The sequence below is a fragment of the Rhinatrema bivittatum genome, chromosome 2, assembly GCF_901001135.1.
Source record: "Rhinatrema bivittatum chromosome 2, aRhiBiv1.1, whole genome shotgun sequence".
Classification (NCBI taxonomy): domain Eukaryota; kingdom Metazoa; phylum Chordata; class Amphibia; order Gymnophiona; family Rhinatrematidae; genus Rhinatrema; species Rhinatrema bivittatum.
In genome coordinates this window covers 492,798,714-492,821,678 of record NC_042616.1, presented here as the reverse complement: position 1 = coordinate 492,821,678, position 22,965 = coordinate 492,798,714, and the positions used below count along the sequence as shown (strand labels likewise).

Below are 22,965 nucleotides of genomic sequence, written 5' to 3'. Positions count from 1 at the left end.
TCTAAATAAGGGCAGCTATTTACCACATGAATTTGCTCAAGAAATTACTTTAATTTCTATTTTCTTTCATTCCCACACCTTTAAAACTGGTTTCTCAAAATTCAGTGAGGCATTTCACATCTCTATTACTGACACGCTCACACTCATTCTGTGTCGTAGATATGAGGCTGTAGCCTGGGATTGAATGAGGGGTTTCACATTTATCAGCCCTGTTCCCCACAGGTTGAGCCCTTGGATTCCAGGGGCCGGCAGAACTTAAGCGAGAGTCCTGTAAGGAGTGGTCAGACATAATCAAGTCTTGGGCAGCAGCCAGGGCAGGCTGCGAGCAAATGGTGTCTGTGTCCAGGCCAAGGTCAGGGAATGTGGTAGACAGGCAGGTCAAGGTCCAAGCTGAAGTCAGGACAGGTGGTGAGCACTCACTAGTATCTGGGTCCAGGCCAAGGTCAGGACAGACAGACAGCAGGCAGGCAGGCAGGCAGGCAGGTCGAGGTCCAAGCTGGGGTCAGGGTAGGCGGCAGTCCAGAAGAAAAAAAGTCAGTGTCTGTAGCAAGAGTCAGAACCAGGAGTCAGAGCCAAGGCACTGGGGACCAAGACACAAGCAGGACAAAACAGGGCAAGATAATAATGAGACAAGACAAGGAAATGAGACATACAGGAAGCAGCACATACTACAAGGCTGCAGGAGGACCTGGCCCTGAGGTAAAACTGTGGAGCGTGGCTATGGTTTAAATAGCTGGGTTGCTGATGTCAGAGACCGCAGATGGATTCTGCTGCTGGGCCTTTAAGAGGCGCCTCACTGTGCACACTTGCACCTAGGAGGCCCTGGAAACATGGTTGGATGGTATCTCGGCTGCATCCTTGGCATGGGGAGTTGGGGAGAGTGAGGCAGGCAGTCTCGCGGCCAGCCAAAATGTCACATTCTGCTTAAATACAGAAATTTTTTAAATATATGTGGCGACCCCCCGCTGCCGGCCACTAGATGGCCCCAGCTCCCTGCCCATTGCATTAAACAGCTTAGAGAGAATCAGGCTGATACAATAAAGACACGCGGAAAATGGGCGCTCAGTGTTGAGCGCCCACTTTCCTAACACACGCTCAGCCACCTCTCCTGGGCGCACAATACAATATTTAAATGAGGGGTCATGCTAAAAAGGAGGCACTAGGGACAATTGCGTGCCCCTAGTGCCTCCTTGGCAGCAGACGCCCAGGAGAGGTGGCTGTCAGCGGGGTAGGAAAACAGACGATCAATTTTACGAACATCTGTTTTCCTAATCTGTGCACAGCCATGGGTTAGAAAAGTGCATGCTCGTTAATTGAGTGTCCATTTTCCTAACCTGACTGCTGGCACACTTTTTTGGTTCCTCCGACTTAATATCGCCACAATTAAGTTGGAAGATGTGCAGAAAAGTAGTTTTTCTGTACAGGTTTTTGGGCTGCTCAGAAATTAATGCTTGCTCTAGGCTGGCATTAATTGCTGAGCATCCAAAACACGCTGAGCGTACTGTATTGCTCCAACTGAGCATACTGTATTGCTCTGACCATTTCAATTTTTGCTCCATGTGTCCAACTGAGCACACTGATTTGCTCTGACCATTTCAATTGTTTGCTCTTGTTCTTCCCCGCTCCTGTGCTCGGCAACGGGCATCACTCTAACATTCAGGTAAATTATAAGATATATACTTTTTCAGCCGTTACATATATAACCCTTGGGCTGATAGTCTCGGATAAAGGCCCAGGAACTTCAAGCATAAAGCTTTAAAGGTCTATCATCAAAAGCTGTTACGTTATCTGAGTGTCCATGATTCCCTAAGCAGGGGGAAGAACAATCTTCTCATCCCTGAGCATTGCATTTACTCAACTCAATCTGTAAAATTAATGTAAACTGCACTAATGACCACTTATGTATAATCATGCTGGACACCTTGGCTGTTTTCCAATTTACCTTCTTTATTCAATAAAAGTTAAGTTGATGAAAATATTAGTTACAAAATTCATATTCTCTTCAATCCATTTACAGCTTTAATTCTTTTAATAACTTTGCGATTTTAAGTGCCCAATTGATGAACTCAACTACTGATATCCATTTCTTTTCTGAATCCTAATCTTTCCCAAGCAATAGGAAAGTTTTTGACCTTTCTCCCACAATTTGGTGAATAGGGAATTATCCAATTTAGACTTAAAGTCCCATTTAATCCAGTTGTTCAGTCGCTCTGCTTACTCCCCGTTTTGTACCTGGGTGGTATCTCCATGCTCCTTTCTTCAGTATCTTGATAAGAACATAAGAACATAAGAAATTGCCATGCTGGGTCAGACCAAGGGACCATCAAGCCCAGCATCCTGTTCCCAACAGAGGCCAAACCAGGCCACAAGAACCTGGCAATTACCCAAACACCAAGAAGATCCCATGCTACCGATGCAATTAATAGCAGTGGCTATTCCCTAAGTAAATGTGATTAATAGCCGTTAATGGACTTCTCCTCCAAGAACTTATCCAAACCTTTTTTGAACCCAGCTACACTAACTGCACTAACCACATCCTCTGGCAACAAATTCCAGAGCTTTATTGTGCGTTGAGTGAAAAAGAATTTTCTCTGATTTGTCTTAAATGTGCTACTTGCTAACTTCATGGTCCTTCTATTATTCGAAAGTGTAAATAACCACTTCACATCCTCTTGCTCAAGACCTCTCATGATTTTAAACACCTCTATCATATCCCCCCTCAGCCGTCTCTTTTCCAAGCTGAACAGCCCTAACCTCTTCAGCCTTTCCTCATAGGGGAGCTGTTCTATCCCCTTTATCATTTTACTTGCCCTTCTCTGTACCTTCTCCATCGCAACTATATCTTTTTTGAGATGCGGCGACCAGAATTGTACACATTATTCAAGGTGCGATCTCACCATGGAGCGATACAGAGGCATTATGACATTTTCCGTTCTATTAACCATTCCCTTCCTAATAATTCCTAACATTCTGTTTGCTTTTTTGACTGCTGCAGTACACTGAGCCGATGATGATGGATGCCACGGATTCTTTCCCTTCTCAGGAATGAAGCCAGATCCATTTGTCCTCTGGACCTCCAATAGTCCATCCATCTGTTTGGGAAACACCGCTCCTCTAAGATGTTACTATCCTGAGTCCTTGGATCCTAGAAGACTCAAGTTACAAAAATAAAATACTTAAAAGGGAAAACAAAAAATAGAGAAAGGAAGGGTGGACCAACTTTCTTGTCCTAAAAACAAAATGTTCCCAAGGAGACATCTTAAGGCTAGGCAAAGGCACCCTTTCCACTTTACTGAACCCACGTCGCACCCTTGGAGATCCACGAGTCCTTTCCTAAGAAAAATTAATAAAACAAGGGAACAGCATCGTGACATAGTGCCCTTACAAGGGATACCTCAGAAGTTTATATCCTAAGATGTTGTCAAGTTTATATACTCTGAAAGCTCCCCATCTCAGGCTCTTACATGGGGGAGTTACAACCCACACTTACTTCTCTTTTTTATCCCATGTAACAATGGAATAAGTCTTTTGGTAGAGATCCATGGAAGTCTATACATATAAACAATTGACACTGCATTTGTACTTATAAAAACAAATATATTGCTTCCTTTAAGCCAAAGGAAGTGGTCATAGAAACAGACAAATTGCTGTGTGTTCTGAAGTCATTCTGGCCCAAAAGACAAAGTGGATGTAACAGTGACTTTAGCCAAAGTCCCCAAAATACTGTGACAACAACTAATACTCCATTGTATGGAAAGGAGACAAACCCAGTTCCTTCTATTACTTAAGACATGAGTTCATTGAACTTGAACCCAGGCCCTCAAAACACATTGGTACCAAACACTTCCACTCTAGCATAGACTAGATGGAAGATACCACTTTCAATGCCTTTACAAAATCCATGAGTTATAGACGATACAATGTACTTTAGAACCAACTGTAAAGTTTTTCTGGGTTACAGACAATACACTGCTTAAGATTCTCCTATAGAGTTTCTGGGTTGGAGAAAACGCACTTCCTTATAAAATCTTGGATCTCTGGCTTAGAGATGCAGCTAATATGTCATAAACTCGAGGTAACTACCTGTAAAAATCGAAACCCACATAGAATTTATTATACCTTTAAAACTCTTCTTAAACAGCATCTCCCCTCCAGCTCCCGGAAAATGAACTGAAAATGAAAATGTAAGTTAGAGGAAGGGATCCATCTAATTAAGACTCCTTCATCCTAAAATGAGAAATGAGTTTAGACAATAAGGCATCAACATTTATACAGAAACCACAGAAGTGTATACAAAGTAGAAAACAGAATAAAAAGATAAAGGAATAGGGATGTGAATCGTTTTAGGACGATTAAAATTATCGTCCGATAATTTTAATATCGTCTTAAACCGTTATGGAACACAATACAATAGAGATTCTAACGATTTATCGTTATAAATCGTTAGAATCGTGAGCCGGCACACTAAAACCCCCTAAAACCCACCCCGACCCTTTAAATTAAATCCCCCACCCCCCCGAACCCCCCCCCAATGACTTAAATAACCTGCGGGTCCAGCGGCGGTCCGGAACGGCAGCGGTCCGGAACGGGCTCCTGCTACTGAATCTTGTTGTCTTCAGCCGGCGCCATTTTCCAAAATGGCGCCGAAAAATGGCGGCGGCCATAGACGAACACGATTGGACGGCAGGAGGTCCTTCCGGACCCCCGCTGGACTTTTGGCAAGTCTTGTGGGGGTCAGGAGGCCCCCCCCCAAGCTGGCCAAAAGTTCCTGGAGGTCCAGCGGGGGTCAGGGAGCGATTTCCCGCCGCAAATCGTTTTCGTACGGAAAATGGCGCCGGCAGGAGATCGACTGCAGGAGGTCGTTCAGCGAGGGTTCTGGCGCCTCGCTGAACGACCTCCTGCAGTCGATCTCCTGCCGGCGCCATTTTCCGTACGAAAACGATTCGCGGCGGGAAATCGCTCCCTGACCCCTGCTGGACCTCCAGGAACTTTTGGCCAGCTTGGGGGGGGCCTCCTGACCCCCACAAGACTTGCCAAAAGTCCAGCGGGGGTCCGGAAGGACCTCCTGCCGTCCAATCATGTTCGTCTATGGCCGCCGCCATTTTTCGGCGCCATTTTGGAAAATGGCGCCGGCTGAAGACAACAAGATTCAGTAGCAGGAGCCCGTTCCGGACCGCTGCCGTTCCGGACCGCCGCTGGACCCGCAGGTTATTTAAGTCATTTGGGGGGGGGTTCGGGAGGGTGGGGGATTTAATTTAAAGGGTCGGGGGTGGGTTTTAGGGGGTTTTAATGTGCCGGTTTTGCGATTTTACGTTTTTTTGATTTTTCACGATTTTTCACGATTTTTCACGATATTTTACCCCCCCAAACGGCAACAATACGATTCCCTCCCCCTCCCAGCCGAAATCGATCGTTAAGACGATCGAGGACACGATTCACATCCCTATAAAGGAATACCTTTTATATATTTTTCCTGAATTTTTGAACATTGTGAATGTCTTCATTTTCACTTTTTTCTTAAGTGCAGATTCAAAGCATCACAGCAAATAAATCACTTCAGGAATGTAGAGACGAAGGAGAACAGGAACCGGAACAGGAACGTGCAGGGATCAGGAACCAGGAACGCAGGAGAATCACCAGGAGGCAATGACTACACGACCAGCGTGGAGACCTGTTGCAAAGGCAATCATGGGAAGCCGAGCCCGGCCTTAAATACCGGAGCTTCGGCGACGCCATCATCCGGGGTACGGCCAGGTTCCCGCCGCGGGCCCTTCATAAGGAACAACGATGCACGCGTGTCTAGGGAGGGGGCGCAGCGCTGAACCGCAGAGTCTCTCTGCGGGCCACGTGGAGAGGCCCGAGGCAGAATACAGGGGTCTGTAGCTGAAGCTGAGGCACCAGGGGTGGCCCGAGGATGGAGACGGCAGCCCACCACAACCAGGGATGAGGAACTACGCACTGGATTTGTCAGAGAGAGGTGAGGGGGCCGAGCCGTGGGTCTGCCGCGACTGGCACACACACAACACCTAGCCAGAATGAACTAACAATGGAATGCTAAAAGAAATTAGGGACGCTAACAAAATCGGCAGCAGAGGAGCCCACAGAGGAGCCTGCAGAGAAGCGATGCGTCCGAGGGTGTTCCCACCCCCTGCGGGCCTGCGGAGGAGCCTAGCGTGGCGCAGCTTGATGACATGCCTGCAGAGGAGTCTGGTTCATGCAGACCACTAAAAGAATCTCAGGGCATTGTCAATGATGTCGTGTCAACGGGGTTTCCATCCCACCGACAGAAAGAAAAGGAAGACCTGTACAGGGAGAGGAAGGGAAGTGGGCTGAGTAGGAAGGAAGGGCTTGAGGGAGAAAGAAGGGGGGGGGGGTAAGTGTGAAAGAGTAACAGGAAAGGGTGAGAGAGAGGGGAGGGATAAGGAGGTGAGCAGGGAGGGAAGGGAGGGTGAGAAGAGGGGTGAAAGAGAATGAACAGGAAGGGGTGAGAGATGGAGGGGAGAGAAGGGAGTGAATGAGCTGGGAGAGGAGGGAAAGGTGTGTGAGGGAAGGTGGTTGAGTGAGAAGGGAGAGGAAGAAAAGGCAGGGGAGTGAGAGGAGAGTGAAGGGAAAGGGGCTGAGTGACAAAAGAAGGCAAAGGGGTGAGTAAGAGAGGAAGAAAGAGAAGGGGATGTGCATGAGAAGAAGAGGCGAGTGAGAGCGTAAGACGGGAAAGGGTAGGAATTAGAGAGGGAGCAAGAATGTATGGGGGTGTTTTCATGGGAAAGAGTACAGGGCTGCCCAGGCTGCTACAGTTTAGGGGGCAGCACTTCTGGATCAGGACTGTGATAATTGTGCCTCCTTGTTCTTCCTGCCTGCGCGTGGGCCTGCAGCCATAAGTGGTAGGAGTAGTGCTGGCATGCTTGGCCAGAAGAAAGGACAGGAGCGGCATCAGCCCATGCCTCAGGAAAAAAGAGGAGTCTTAGCTGTGTGGGCGGAAGGTGGAAACTGCTGCTGCTGCTGCTTGTGTGCTCTAGAGGGGGAGAAGAGAGAGTGAGTGTGTGCGTGTGTAAACATCTGAGAGAGTGCGAGCCTGTGTGTGTGTGAGAATGTACATGTGTGTGTTAGAGAGTATAGTATTTGAGAGGGGACAAAGTTTATGTGCAGCCCCCTTCCCCCACTAACACAATAATCTCAGGGTGAGTGGAAATCAAAGGTCCCAGGTATGGAAAGCATGCAATTTTTCATTCTTATTGCTTTTAATTATTGGGGGTGGTTGAAGTGTCTGATGTTTTGAAATATTTTATTGTTTTTTTCAGAACTTTTAAAAACATTTTATGAGTTTATTGAATGAAGATTTGTCAGCTGTTTTGAAATATGTCTTCTTTTACTATTATGATTGCCGTGTTATATTTCTTGATTTTATTATTATGTTTTATGAGGAAGAGTGTTGTTTCTGTTTTTCCATTGTTGCACTGCATAGAGTCTGGCTTCTTGTGGTTTCCAGTTCAGTTTTTGTCTGCACCTGTCTGTCTAAACTTTATGATACTTTATTGTATATTTGGTGAATGTCTGTATTCTGCATGTGTGACCGAGGTAAGGTTTCTGCGCAGTCTCTTTAGATGAGTGTAGTTTCTGTGTAAGGAAATATAGCAGTTTAGCTTGTTTCTGTTTCCTAATGGGAGGTGTATTGGAGTTTTCATAGGTAGGGTTGTCACTGTGTGCGTGCTGGCAGTTAGTGCTGTTTTGCTATGAGAGCTTTACTATATTATAATTATTTACTTATGGGTTTCTGAGGGCCAAGCCCACACCCAACATGCTTTCCAATATGACAAATACCATATGGGCTGCAAGTGTCTTTTCTGCATGCACTACAAGTGGTTGGCACCATAGCAGTGCATGTAAAAAATAATATACATGTTGTTGTGATATTTTTACTTCAGAAAACTATGCTTTGAAGGTCCTTGTTTCATGTAAAATCTGTTATAAAATGCTGAATTTTTAATTGTGTGTAGTGAGGGCCAGGAGGAGGGGGAGTTGCAAGACGGTAAGGATCGCCCAGGGCACCTGATACCCTTGGACTGCCCAGAACGTGCGCCACACACAGTCCCTCACCACTCACCCATCTCCTCCAGGGGGCAAATGCTGGGGAAAAGGTGGGAGGCAGGTCTTAGGGCTCCTGGGAGTGAGGCAGGGTTGCTAGCGCCTTAGCCAGATTATCTCTGACGCTCTATCTGCTGCTCCTCCGGAACCCCTGCTTTCCGCCTTCTCCAGCATTTCAAATCATCCAAAGGGCCACACTACAAAGAGACCCCTCCCACCCTTGGCCTTCTTGATGATTTGAGCTGTGCCGTGCCTTTTCGGAGGGGGGGGGGGGGGTGGCACCATCTCATCCTTCGCCTCGGGCAGCAGCTTTGTCTTGAGCCGCCCCTGGCTCTGACCGTTGAATGTACCACCTTGGCTGGGTCCACCTCACCATCTGTTGGACTGAAACTATTGAAGACGCCAGTAACCCAGGCAGCACTGGAACCCACCTAACCAACCAAGAGTTAGAATTGAAAGAAAAATCAGTTTCAAAGCCTGGGTAATTTGAAAGCTTCCAAATTTAGCACTTTTTTTTTTTTTTTGAGGTAGCCTAATGTTAGAACAGCAGGTTGAGAACCAGAGAAGCCAGGGCTGAAATCCTGCTGCCGCTCCTTGTGACCTTCTGCAAATCACTTCACCCTCCATTGCCTCAGGTACAAACTTACAGCCTGATTTATAAAGCATTCTTTTGGTAGACACCAAATGGGGAATAAATCCTGGGTGCCCTACACACTAAGCCTTTTCCCCAAAGACACGAAATGGGAGAAAACCTTTAGCAAAAAGACCCCTTCTGGGGACAGGAAAATACCTACAGTCCCTGAATGTAACTAGCCACGAGCTACCAATGATAATGTGTAAGCTAAAATGCAAATAATTAAAATAAATCAAAATAAAATGTAAACAACTAATTATAAAGCCCCAAAAAAATGATAAAGAAAATATTTTACAGAAAGCTTTTTTTTTACCTCCAGGAACCTGCAAGAAGAAAACAAGAGATGCCGGGAAAACTACTTCCTTAAAACTACTTCTAGGCCTTAACTGAGAAACAGTAAAGAATTATTTGACTAATCAATACATGCTCACAAAATACAAAATCAATGAGCCAATCAGAAGCACAATAGAAGAATTCTGGCAGCAAGTACCTGTCTCAGGGGGCTGCAGTATGGCCTTTTTGAGAGATCTCCATACACAACCAGCTCGCTGCCAGGCTGAAACTGCATCCTGAAATAGAAATAAGATCATTTTTTTTATAATGTGGTTTTGTTGAAACATTTATACCCTTGGGACAGGCCCTATGCACTGAAAGTTGGATTAAGTCAGGTTTTATGTGGAGTGAGTGTATTTTTTAAGGTTTAAGCAGACATTGTTAATACTGCTGTGATACTAAAGTTATTCTGTTTTCACTCCTTGGTTTTGATCAGAGCATGGTGGGGGTTTTTTTGGGTTTTTTTTAAATCACATTTCTTTACAAAATACTGAATTGAGTAGTAAGAAATATTAATTTTTAACAATAATCTCTCTGTTGGATGTCAGGTCCCAGTAGGAACTTTGGTATTATTTTAGTTAAGAAAGTGATGCCTTCAGCAGCTCTTTCTTCCTATCCATCCCCTGGGCAGGTGATTTCACTCCTTGAGCCAGGGCTAGGGGATCCCAGAAAAACTCCAAAATAAAATCCCATATTCCTTAAACAATTTCAGAAGGCAAAGAAATCCTTGCCATCCGGGTTGTGGTCTAGCATAGTACCTGCTTCTTCCTATGCTGTGCAGCCAGGGCGCGTGTGAGGCCTGGCCCACCAGGTATAGGGGAACCAACAGAAACAACTCCTCTCCTTTACCTTCATCTGCTAACCAAAAATGCCACACTGACCTCTAAACCCTGCCTGCACTTAGATGACAAGAGATTATCATTGTGGTCAGTGCACAGGTGTTCTGTAGCAAATGGTTTGCTGCACCTCAGCCCTCCTCTCCTTTTTTTTATAATTGATATTTTTATTGAATTTCAACTTTACATACAATAAAGATCCATCATTTAAATGTAAATAATCCATGTGAAATACATACATATTTATCTTCATCCAAGAAAACAAAATTGAATATCTTCAACAATCATTATGCTAGGAAAATAGAAATATACATCTATATTAATGGAGCTACTAATTTAAGAATGCAAATTTAATAAACTATTGTCCAATCCTCAATTATACTTATTAACATCCCTACCTATGAAGGATTTAGGGGTGTGAATTCAAGTACTCCCTTAACTGCTCTGGACAATTAAAAATATACCGGGATTCTTGGTGAATAATTATGCAGCGGCAAGGATACCTTAAAATAAACTTAGCCCCTTTCTGTAAAGCCTCTGCTCTCATCCCTAAAAATCTTTTTCTACGAAGTTGCGTTACTCGGGCTATATCTGGAAATATCTTAATGCTTTGCCCGTAAAACTTTTTATCTTGGTTCCTAAAAAAGGATCTCAAAATCGCATCTCTCTCTGTCAAGAATACAAATTGAACTATTAGTGTTGCTCTTAATGAGATATTTACCTCAAAGGATTTTTCCAAAATGTCTGTTAGACTAATCTCAGATTCCATTTCTCCTTTCTGAATATTTAATCCTTCGTCATTATGAGTAGGAAGATAATATATCCTTGACACGGCAGGAATTGAGGAATCAGTGTATTTTAATATATTTTTCAAATAACTACGAAGTAAATCTAATGGGGAAATGAGATTTATCTTTGGGAAGTTAAGGAATCTTAAATTTATACTTCTCGTTTGATTTTCAATGCTCTCTATTCTCTCAAGGCATATTTTCTCAGATTTTATTAGGTTAACTTGGACCTCACTATTCTTTTCCACCTTCTCTTTTACAACTTTTATTTCTTCCTCTATTTTTCCTACTTTCTGTTCTACTTCATGGTTCATTTGTAAAGCTTGCTGTATTCTGTGTGACATATTGTTTATCGACTTATGCATTTGTACAATCATTTCGCCAATTTCTTTTAATGTAAATTCTTTTGCAGTTACAACCTGAATTTCATCTTCCCCTTCCCCCATAGTGTCCTCCACAACAGGTATAGTAAACTTCATCCTTTCCGTCCCCCTGGGGCCCGTTTCCTCTGAACCCACCGGTAACTCAGCTATATCCCCTGAGTTCCTCTGGGTAGCGGAATCTGGAGAAGTTGTTGATGTTAAAACCATATTCCTGCTCTGTGGGGATAAAGGTCTTTCGGGAGCCCCGGGGCTTAACGATATTTCGATGGGCTTGGGGCTCAATTCTAGCTCCTCATTGTAACCCCCTGCAGCCATCCCCGTGGTTGAGGACTTTTTGAAACTCTCCTCTATGCTTGTCTGATGAACACCAGAAATTAAAGTAGAGGTTAATTCTTTAAGCCTAGCTTTTCTTTTGGTATGTGGCATCGTACAAGTAACACAGAGAAGGCGCCAAAAAAGGACAAAGTCTTTAAAGTCTTAAGATGTATATCTCTCAGTGGCCGCCGAAAAGAAGGAAAAAAAAAAAAATTATATTAATAACACTTTAAAGGAAAATACCTTTCCAATGTTCCGAGTTTCAGATCAAAGTATCCTGGCCTTCTCCCGCCTTCTCCGGCCTAAGCCAGCCAAAGCCGCGCGCCCCTTCGGCGCGCGCGGCTTAGGCGACGCGCCGGTGGCAGCGTCGCGCCGCTGCCTCAGTTCTTTTAATACAGGGAAGAGCCCTCCTCCTGTAGTCCGGGAACCAATGAGAGGCAAAAGTTAGGCTTACCAGCCCAGGAAATGAAACGGAGATGTTCCGGCGGCAACTCACCACGCTGCCGCAGTTCTTTTAATACAGGGAAGAGCCCTCCTCCTGTAGTCCGGGAACCAATGAGAGGCAAAAGTTAGGCTTACCAGCCCAGGAAATGAAACGGAGATGTTCCGGCGGCAACTCACCACGCTGCCGCAGTTCTTTTAATACAGGGAAGAGCCCTCCTCCTGTAGTCCGGGAACCAATGAGAGGCAAAAGTTAGGCTTACCAGCCCAGGAAATGAAACGGAGATGTTCCGGCGGCAACTCACCACGCTGCCGCAGTTCTTTTAATACAGGGAAGAGCCCTCCTCCTGTAGTCCGGGAACCAATGAGAGGCAAAAGTTAGGCTTACCAGCCCAGGAAATGAAACGGAGATGTTCCGGCGGCAACTCACCACGCTGCCGCAGTTCTTTTAATACAGGGAAGAGCCCTCCTCCTGTAGTCCGGGAACCAATGAGAGGCAAAAGTTAGGCTTACCAGCCCAGGAAATGAAACGGAGATGTTCCGGCGGCAACTCACCACGCTGCCGCAGTTCTTTTAATACAGGGAAGAGCCCTCCTCCTGTAGTCCGGGAACCAATGAGAGGCAAAAGTTAGGCTTACCAGCCCAGGAAATGAAACGGAGATGTTCCGGCGGCAACTCACCACGCTGCCGCAGTTCTTTTAATACAGGGAAGAGCCCTCCTCCTGTAGTCCGGGAACCAATGAGAGGCAAAAGTTAGGCTTACCAGCCCAGGAAATGAAACGGAGATGTTCCGGCGGCAACTCACCACGCTGCCGCAGTTCTTTTAATACAGGGAAGAGCCCTCCTCCTGTAGTCCGGGAACCAATGAGAGGCAAAAGTTAGGCTTACCAGCCCAGGAAATGAAACGGAGATGTTCCGGCGGCAACTCACCACGCTGCCGCAGTTCTTTTAATACAGGGAAGAGCCCTCCTCCTGTAGTCCGGGAACCAATAAGAGGCAAAAGTTAGGCTTACCAGCCCAGGAAATGAAACGGAGATGTTCCGGCGGCCCAGCCCTCCTCTCCTAAGTCTTACACCTGTCGCCCAGCTACTGAAGATCCCTATCGTGTCTCTACAGTGAGAACAGTAAAAGTCAGTGACTACAAGAGTAATCAAAATGAATACACACATAGAAACACACCTGGGAGCTCTCAGGATTTCACCCTGAGACTCAGGGAACTTATATCAGTTGCAGGGTCTCAGGGGAAACATTAGAAATCTCTGGGCCTCTCTGTTTGTACAGCTCAGCCGCTCCCCCTTCCTCAGTAAGCCTGCAGAGAACAGGAGAAGTGGGGTGAGTCTGGGGCAGACACTGCAAGCAGCATGTGGGGAGAAACTGGAGAGAGGCTGCAGCTGTGATTCCAGGCTTGGGACTCACTTAGGCAGAGTGAGGATGCAGAAGTCATGGAGCTGGGACTTATAGGAGTGGGAGCAAAGAGAGTGTTGGGGTCAGGGAGAAAGGAAGGGGAATTATCTGGGGGGTCATCTCTGGAGAGGGGAAAGGGGATGGTGGTGAGTGGAGAAAGAGAGAAAGTGTGGGGGTGGGTTGACACATATTATTACATTCCTGTTACGGTCCCGGGACGTGTCCCGGGATGTGCCCCTGGACCTCCACTTACCATGCGGCCCGGCCTGGCCGCGGGAGATCCTCTTTGGCAGCAAGGCCTGGAACGCGGCCTACCGCGGCGCTCCCCACGAGAGGGAGACGCTGTCGACGGCCCTCGGCTGGCCCTGCCCCCTAGGCGCGCGCGCCAGGGCTCTGTATTTAAAGGGGCCAGCGCGGGAATTGCAGAACAGCCCCCTCTGATGATGTCAGACACTGCCGGGTTATTTAAACCCGGCAGCCACAGCTGAACCTCGCCTTGCAACAAAGTTCTCTCAGGTTTCTGAGTGTCTAGTTGCTGCGTGGGATCTTGGATTGTCTCTTTCGTCTTCTGTCTTCTGACCCGGCTTCGTCTCCTGACTTGTCTTCAGCTTCCACGCCTGGTTTTGGTATTTGACGTCTGACTTCTGGCTTCCAACCCGGCTCTGTCCCACGACTCTGTCTTCAGCTTCTGTCCCTGGCTTTGGTTTTGGATCTCTGACACCTGGCTTCTGAGCCGGCTTCGTTCCTGGACCCCATCTTTGGCTTCTTCCACGACCTCAGGTATCCGGTACTCGCTGGCCCATAGGATTCTCCTAAGTCCCAGCGGCTCGGGCTCTCACGGGCTCCTCCCGGGGGAGCCGCGGGTTTCCATAGATTCAGACTCTCCGGCCTCCTGGGTCCAGCCGTCCTCACCATCCACCTCTTCGGCTGCTGGAAATAGAATGCTGAGAGCAATTTTGAAAGGAGATGTGGAACCCCCTGAAGCAGATTTTTCGCCGAAACATGGCCATGTCGGGGTTGGGAGAAAAAGCGGACTCTGGTTTAAAAGATAAGTGAAATCAGCTCTCGTTATTGTTCTTAGGAAACATGTTTGTTTGATGCGGTGACCCGATTTAGGGATCTTCACGGGACTATGTGTAAAGAAAAGGAAAACTAAAAATATCACTAAAAAATTAAATAAAAGCGGACCAGAAGGTCAGATAAATTGGCTGTTATTTGAAAAGTTGTGCCTGTGAAGGTCCTACACTAATAGCTGAATTAATGATATTAAGATTTTACTGAGGAATATTGTGGTGTGGTTGATGGTTTTGTATCATTACCTCAGATTACTGTGTGGTTGGGGCTGTTTTTGAGTCTTTGATCCTCTGGTTCTCAGCCTGCTGCTCTAACCACTAGGCTACTCATCCACTCCTAATGCTTGTCTCTGCTCTTAAAGCCTCTGGAAGAGAATTCCAGAGTACTGCACCCCCACCTTTTTCACAAGTCACCCAGTTATAACAACGGTACTAAGGAAACATCTAAGAGATTGCTCCCCAGAGATCTTAGTAAATTCTGTAAATTCTTAGAACTAAACTAATACTAAAGGGTATTTCAGCATTCAGAGCCTTATGTATTAGTATCAGGATCTTCATCATCATCATCATCATCATCATCATCATCATTTATTTATTTCATACTCTTCCAGCAGAAGAATTCAGAGCTGGGGAGGTTAACAATTGTCAAGATATAACATCAGTAATAACAATAATAGTATGGGAGAGACAATAGGTAAAGAGTACATGAATAAAATATTTAGCATCTCTTAATGAGCATAGCGTGAAACATTAAGATATGTCAGATCAGAATGATGGGGGAGAGGCGAGTCAAGATGGCTGCCGTCTAGCAGGGCAGCGAAAGACGCTCGAGGAGAGGTTTTGTTTCTTGTTAAAACTCTTTTCTTAAAAATGCCCCATACAAAAAGAAAAGGAAGGCTGAGAGGGGTAGGAGACAACTCACCCCTGGTTGATCCTTCCCAGCCTCGAATCGAGGGGTTTTTCGCCGGAGCAACAGCCTCGACGCCGGAGAGCCAGGTTGCTGGAGTTGTGACGCAGGAGCAAGTGTCCTCCTCCCTGAGGAGGACGCTTGCTCCTGACCGCCGACATCTCCCTAAGCCCCGGTGAGCCGAGAAGGCCCGCTCACCCGGGAAACATCGACGAATCAGTTCCTGGTATTCGGGGAGTGGTGGAAATTCCTCTGACTGTGGTTCAGAGTGATGTGGAAGCCATTGTTCCAGCAGGAAGCTCCGGAGGGGTCCAAGAGCTTGTAGGAGCAATGGGTATGCAATCTGAAACATCTTTGGAGGAGAGAAGCCTGGATTCCTCCATTGAAAAACAACAGGAGCTGAGTTTCCCCCGACAAGGAACTGTACAGAGCGTGAGCGATAGATTTGAAGCGGGAGGAAACCAACTGAGAGCTCTGACGACTGGCTTACAAATATCAACGTTAAAAGACGGAACTTTGGAAGGTATTTGGATGGCTTTGAAATCTATAGAGAAATCAATCAAGACGCTATCACAGGTAACATTGGATATAAAAGAACAAACTGTGATGAATTATAATTTAATAACAACTTACAACAAACAGTATGAAGAATTGGATAAAAGAGTAAAGACAACTGAGCAAATACAACAGAAATTAATAATTTCTGAGAAGATTGCAAACAGAAGGTTGGAGGGGTTGGAAAACTCAATGAGAGCACACAATTTAAGAGTGCTTAATTTTCCAGTGATTCGCCAGATTTCCCCTCTAGAGTTAATTAAAATGTACTTTCATCAAGTTTTGCAAATTCCAGAAGCTGCTACTCCGTTTTTAGTTAAAGCTTATTATTTACAACAAAGAACACCAGCCGAGGAACCAAATCCGGAGGTACCTCAATCATCCATCTTGAATCTGACAAATTTCTTAGAAACTTCCAATGGGACAGAAATAAATTTAAGGAAACCTTTATACTTATAACCTTTGCTTTTTTATCAGAACGGAATCATGTCCTTAGGCTGTTTCTTAAGAATAGAAAATGACCTTTTTTTGGCCGCCCTATATGGATGTACCCTGATGTGATTAAGGTCACACAGGTAAGGCGTAAAGAATTTCTTACGTTGAGACCGGAGGTTCTTAAGCTAGGGGCGACGTATATTCTAAAATATCTTTGCAAATGCTCTGTCAAATATCAAAATAATCAATATGTATATTACGAGCCTGAACAGCTCAGAGCTTTCTTGAGGTCACACTCCCAAGTAGCTCAGACTATAGTATCGGCTTAAAATGAAGCTATGGCTGTAGCACTGCTAGATGTTTAGCCTTATTTTCCTTAAAGATTATGTTTTTCTTAATATTTGCTCAAACTTTGCCCCCATAATTCCTATAATTATTGATGTTGTATATGGTAAATTGCTACATGACTATTACTAATGTTAACGAATGTTAATTATGTTTCTGTATCATCTTATTTTTCTGTACAAGAGTTTGTTCTTGGGTAATTTCAAGAAAATTGAAAATAAAGAATTGAAAAAAAAGAATGATGGGGGAGAGGAGGTAAAGTTAAAGGTATCTCCATAGTGAACTCTCAGGTGAGGATCAATAGGAGGAAGTGGGATATAAGTGGGAATGGGAGGGAATTTTATTTGAAATTAATATGCAGCTGCACTGGAAGGCAGTGCAGAGCATGTAGGAATGCAGTTACCTGGTCATTCCTGATAATACCTGAGCTGTTGCACTTTATACCACCTGTAATGCTTTTATTATTGACTCTGGTAGACCCATATAAACAGACTTGCAGAAAGCAATTCCCAACATTATCAGTGCCTGCAACACCTAAGCATAACTTACAAACAGGCCGATACAGTACAGTGCGCTCTGACGGAGCGCACTATTAACCTGCCCTTGGACGCGCATTTTCCCTTACCCCTTATTCAGTAAGGGGCAGAAAACGCGCGTCCAACCCGCGGCACCTGTGTTAAGGATAGTCCAGTGTTAAGGATATCCACAATGAATATGCATGAGATATATTTGCATACAATGAGGCAGAACATGCAAGTATATCTCATGCATATTTACTGTGGAGATCCTGAAATACACATCTCACAATTAGGTGGGTTCCACATGGTTTATTATAAGCAAATTATTGCCCAATTTGCTGCAATTTGACTCCCACTCAATATTTTGTCTTCCTGAATATCTATTCTCTATGGCCTCTTTTCTGTCCTTGGATTGGGTGAACTGAGCCCATTATGTATACTGCATGAACTAATCAGATTCCATTCACTGGCACGGAGGCACTAAAGGGTTTTTCCCATTTTGTGTCTATCTGAGAAATGTTTAGTATGCCTGGACTATTGTGAAGTAATTTGTGACTCTTGTCCAAACATGGCCACTCCCAGCAGTTCTGGGGAATTGCAAAGCAGCTGCTTGGAGAGTTTCAAAAACATTTTTTCCACATAATTTTCACTTATGTTTGAGTCTGAGAAATCTGCATTTGCATATGTTTGAGTCTGAGAAATCTGCATTTGCCAACCAGCCACATAGCCCTCACCCAGTCTGAGACAGCAGGGACTTGGGGAGAGTGGCTGGACTTGAGTGAGCATGCAGTGGTGAATGTTGGAGCTTGTTCTCTGTTTTTACATGAAATCGTGGAACCTTCTCTAGCCAAAGCTGTGAAAAGACATTTGAAGTGAATGACAAGGACATGAGAAATTAAATCTTTTGTAGTGCTTGCCTGACAGATACACTGATGAATCTGGAAGACACTCTGGAAAAATATTCTTCCTGTTGATACTGACATTTGTATTTCACTTTTAATTGATAGAAAGCGAATCTTACCATTTGCTGTCTCTGGTTTTGAAATTTGCATGGCATGCCGGAGTGTACAAAGGACAGGATGGTTCAAATTAGCTTCAAACACTTTCTAATCCAGTGATAGCTACATTAAGTGGTCTCAAATGTTCTGGAGAATATAAAGACAAAAACAAGTGTCCATGAGTCAAAACATTTGCCTGAGCTGACAGGGGTACAACAGATCTTCCCTGGAGACCAGGCATGGACTGGAAGAATTTTTGAGGTAGCTTACAGACATTTTTTCTGTGATTCTAAAAAAAAGTATTTATATTTTTAATTCTGTGTTTTGATTTTTTTAAATATTTTATATATATATATATGTGCACTGCTGGCTCACATTTTTCATTTTTGCAATAGCTGTGTGGCATCCGTTTGGCAGAGAGATGGGGATGTGCATCATTTAGTGCTTACTATTAAAGCTCTGGGTTGGGTTACACAAAATAAAGTCACTCGAGCGTTGCCTTCCAATGTCTGGCCTTTTGTTTTTTTGACAGGCTTGGTGATGCAGAGCTGAAATCTGAACTCCAAAAAAGTGAAATCTTTCTCACACTGGTGAGCGGATCTCCCTCAGGGTTGCTACTGCAGGTACAAAAAACAGGGTGATAAACACTTTTGGCTTCCTATTCAGGGACACCATTGGCAAAGTAACCATGGAGTCATCCTGAGCAAAATCCTGAGCAGTGGCATCTGGGCAGGAAGCAAATGATCATAGGGGGGGAAAGAAAGGCAGTAGTTGTAAATCAATGCCACCAACTTAAGCTCCTGAAAGGTAACAACATAAGACTTGCCATACTGTGTCAGACTGAGGGTCCATCAAGCCCAGGATCCTGTGTCCAATAGTGGCCAATCCAGGTTACAAGTACCTGGCAAGTACCCAAAAACTAAATACATCCCATTCTACTAATGCCAGTAATAAGCAATGGCTATTCCCTAACTCAACTTGATTTATAGCAGTTTATGGACTTCTCTTCCAGGAACTTATCCAAACCTTTTTTAAACCCAGCTACTCTAACTGCCCTAATCACATCCTCTGGCAACAAATTCCAGAGCTTAATTGTACGTTCAGTGAAAAATAATGCTCTCCTATTTGTTTTAAATATGCTACTTGCTAACTTCATGGCGTGCCCTGTAGACCTTCTATTATCTGAAATATGCCTCCTGTAAGATTAGGCCTGCGCTCTGTATTCTGCAAGTTAATGCTGAGGGAGTATCTACAGCTAAGAAACATTTGATCTATATCATTGTCCAACAATAGGCAATCAAAGCCATCTGCATTAAGGAAATGCACATTCCATCTGATCAAAATGTAAAATATAAAGGCAAAACATAAGATTGTGATCTGATATGCCACATTGCATATCCATGGTACTTTCAGTCAGACATTGCATATCCATTGTACCTTCAGTCGGACAAGCATTGCAGATGCAGTTCATCTGTTCTCCACTGAATTTTCCAACATCCCCAGAACTGGTGTTGTAACCCTTCTTCCAGGTGTAGCTATGATAGCAGGGGCACACTCAGTACCAGGGCTTAATCCATACACGGTCCCACTACACCCTGGCATGGATTCTCTGAATGAAGTGAAGGATAGATCTCCAGGGCTCAAGGCATAGAATAAGTCTCTTTACCTGGGGGTGCTGGCTCAAACTCTGTGTCTCTGGAACTTCCCAGTGCCAAAAAGAAGGCTGGACATATACAGTAGGTGATGCTCCAAACATAAAAGTTCATTGTTCAGTTGGTTCAATGGAAATGAATTGGAACCAAATACATTTGCTCCTTGACATATACTTAATCACAGCAATAGATCAAGTTAAAAATGTTCTCTGTCTGTGGGCCATTAGTCCTTTCCCAGGGGACCACTTTTTTCCCATGGATGGAATATAAGGCTCCCTTGGGTACACTGGATGGGTTTTCTTATCCCTTAATGATCTTCCTTGTAAAATATTTATTTATTTTATTTGAAATTTTTATATACCGACATTAGTGACAAGACATTAGTGACAAGACAAATACCTAGACTCCACTGCTTAATCCAAAAATCTCCCTTCATTTCCTCTCCAAATCCTCTTGCTGAAACTCTTGGGGGTACTGTCTCTAAATTTTGTGCATTTGATGGCAGGAAAGTGCCTCACTCATAAACCATATGTTGAATATGATCTCAGTCTCTCAAACGTACTGCTAATGCCCATTGTTGTACAGAGAGCCTCCTTCTGGAGTTCATAGGATGTACTATCTATAGATAACATATCAAGGTAAACCTAGAAGTTCTTTTTAATCAGGCCTGTGGCACCCAATACATTTAAGACTATTTCTATTTCTATTTCTTTCTTAAATTTTGGTCAGTTACTTTTAGCAGTTCTTCCTTGGATAAGACTCCTCTTGCTTCCAGTTTCTCTTTGTAAACCCACTTAAAGATAAGGTTTGCCACATAAAACTAGCAGTACATTATCTCCTTTTTGTCTTTAGGGGGTCCATGTAACTGTATCTCTTCCTTTTAATTTTTTCATTAAATTCTGTCATCTGTCATCTTCTACAGAGGGTCCATGAGCAGAGTCACCATGGCTTATAGCAGTGCCAGGACTGCTATCTTCAACTAAAGGATTTTTTGAAAACCAGCTTGGAGAAGTACAGAGAGATATACTGGAACAAAGTAGAACAGGCTTATAGCTTTTTTTTTTTGCAGAGTCATTTTACAAAGCAGCAAACAGGACAATTCCAGAGGTTACCACCCTGTCCATATACTTTGCCTTGAAGCAGTCTGCCGCCCTAATTCAACGGTATGAGCCAACTAGTAACCTAAATGTGGCAGACTACCTAATCAAATCTCTGAACAATGTTCACCAAGTCAGATGGGAAGAGAAAATAAAGAAATGGGCTTCACCCATTCAGGTTATAAATGTTGGAGTAGCACATTTATCACCAATTCTATATGATCCATTTGTGACTGCCATCCAGGCAGGGAATCATGGGTAGGGCAACCTTGGGTAAGGAAGTAAAGTAACAATTTTAGAGTTACTGGAAAGACTTTTAGAATCAGGTGCGATAGGGTGCATATTCCTCATTTAACTAGAGTGGGCACTTGGCAGGAATCGATCAAAAGGATGGCAGAGTGAATGAAAAAAATTACAAATCCCAGCAGCCATTGCTTCTAGAAGAGAAGGCAGGTGGGGCTGTGGAGGTGGAGGTCTTCAGAGGAAGGGTAGGTAAGATTCCTAACACGCTAGATAAGGTTGCAGGTGTGTTGATCCAGAGCAGGTGACAGAGAGATGAGTTAGGAAGGAACTGTGGGAGAAAGCCACTCGCAAAAAAAGAAGAAGAGGTATTGCAAAAGACATTTCTTTTGCCAAAAAGGTGTTTTGTTTGAAATTGCTAACAGCAGGCAAAGCGAGAGCCTGCAAAGACATTTGCCAGAAGGTGTTTTACTTAAAACTGCTAACAGCAGATACAGCTACAGCCTGCAAAGTCATTTGCTTTGCCAAAAGATGTTACTGTTCAGAGTTACCAACAGTGGATAAACTTACAGCTAAACAACAAGACTGAGGGAAAACCTAAAACTGTAATCATGTTTTTTTTTTTTTACCCGTTTTTCTTTCCCTCCCATTGTGGGAATCAGGATGACTATGGGGACTTCTAGCTGAGCGGGACTGAAGGAAATTCTGAAACTGGAGTATTTGTTTAGTAATGAGTGGGACGTGGAGTATTTGTTTAGTAATGAGTGGGACGTAGAGGCCTCAGGTGGAGCGCACTGTTCGCCCGCGCGTTTTCGACGTGCTATTCTTACCCCTTATACAGTAATGCAGGTTGATGGGCCTATTAGTTATTCCCGCGCCATACAGAAAGTGAAATGTGTAGCCAAGTCGCACATTTAAAAATCGGCCTGCGGCCCGCGGGGCAGAAGACGGACACTCAATTTAGCCGGCATCCGTTTTCTGAACCCGTGGCTGTCAGCGGGTTTGAGAACCGACCCCGGCAAAATTGAGCGTCGGCTGTCAAACCCGCTGACAGCCGCTGCTCCTTTTACCGCGGGCCCTCATTTAAATACTTGATCGCGCGCCCAGAAGAGTGGCCTGGGCACGCGTTGGGAGAGGGGGTGTTTGCCTCGGAGCGCTGGCTCTCCCGCCGATTTTACTGTATCGGCCAGATAATAAGATAAGAAGTGCCATGCTGTGTCAGACCAAGGTTCATCGAACTCAGCATCCTGTCTCCGACAGCGGTCAGTCCAGGTTACAAGTACCCAGAAGATCCCCAATAGTTGTATCTCACACCCAGGATACGTGCTGGCTTTCCCAAATCTAGCTGGCTAATAACTGTTTATGGGTTTTTCCTTCAGGAACTTGTCCAATCCTCTTTTGAACCCCCACTATCAGGCCTATACAGTACAGTGCGCTCCAACAGACCACACTGTTAGCCTAGTCTTGGACGCGCGTTTTCCCTTACCCCTTATTCAGTAAGGGGAGGAAAACGCGCATCCAACCCGCGGCACCTAATAGCGCCCTCAACATGCAAATGCATGTTGATGGCCCTATTAGGTATGCGCGCGGGATACAGAAAGTAAAATGTGCAGCCAAGCTGCACATTTTACTTTCAGAAATTAGCGCCGACCTTTGGGTCGGCGCTAATTTCTTCCGGCACCGGTAAAATAGACAATTTAAGGTAAAGATAAACAACAAAGAATCGCATCCGGTCCCATCCAACCAGGGGGTCCCTCAAGGATCCTCCCTCTCCCCAACCATCTTCAACATTTACCTCTTACCTCTCTGTCGACTACTTACTAAACTAAATCTAACCCACTACCTCTACGCGGATGACATCCAAATACTCATCCCAATCACAGAATCTCTACACAAAACCCTGATTCATTGGAACAATTGCTTGAAACA

General features: G+C 44.6%; 1 long non-coding RNA gene across 1 annotated transcript; it reads right to left on the bottom strand.

Moving 5' to 3' along the window:
• Positions 1 to 3,898: 3,898 nt before the first annotated feature.
• LOC115086181 lies at positions 3,899 to 18,185 on the bottom strand. The gene is made up of 3 exons (XR_003855131.1): positions 18,071 to 18,185; positions 9,207 to 9,285; positions 3,899 to 4,170 (listed from the first exon to the last, which is right to left on the bottom strand). It is a non-coding gene; the product is annotated as an uncharacterized LOC115086181 (long non-coding RNA).
• Between the last annotated feature and the right edge of the window lie 4,780 nt (positions 18,186 to 22,965).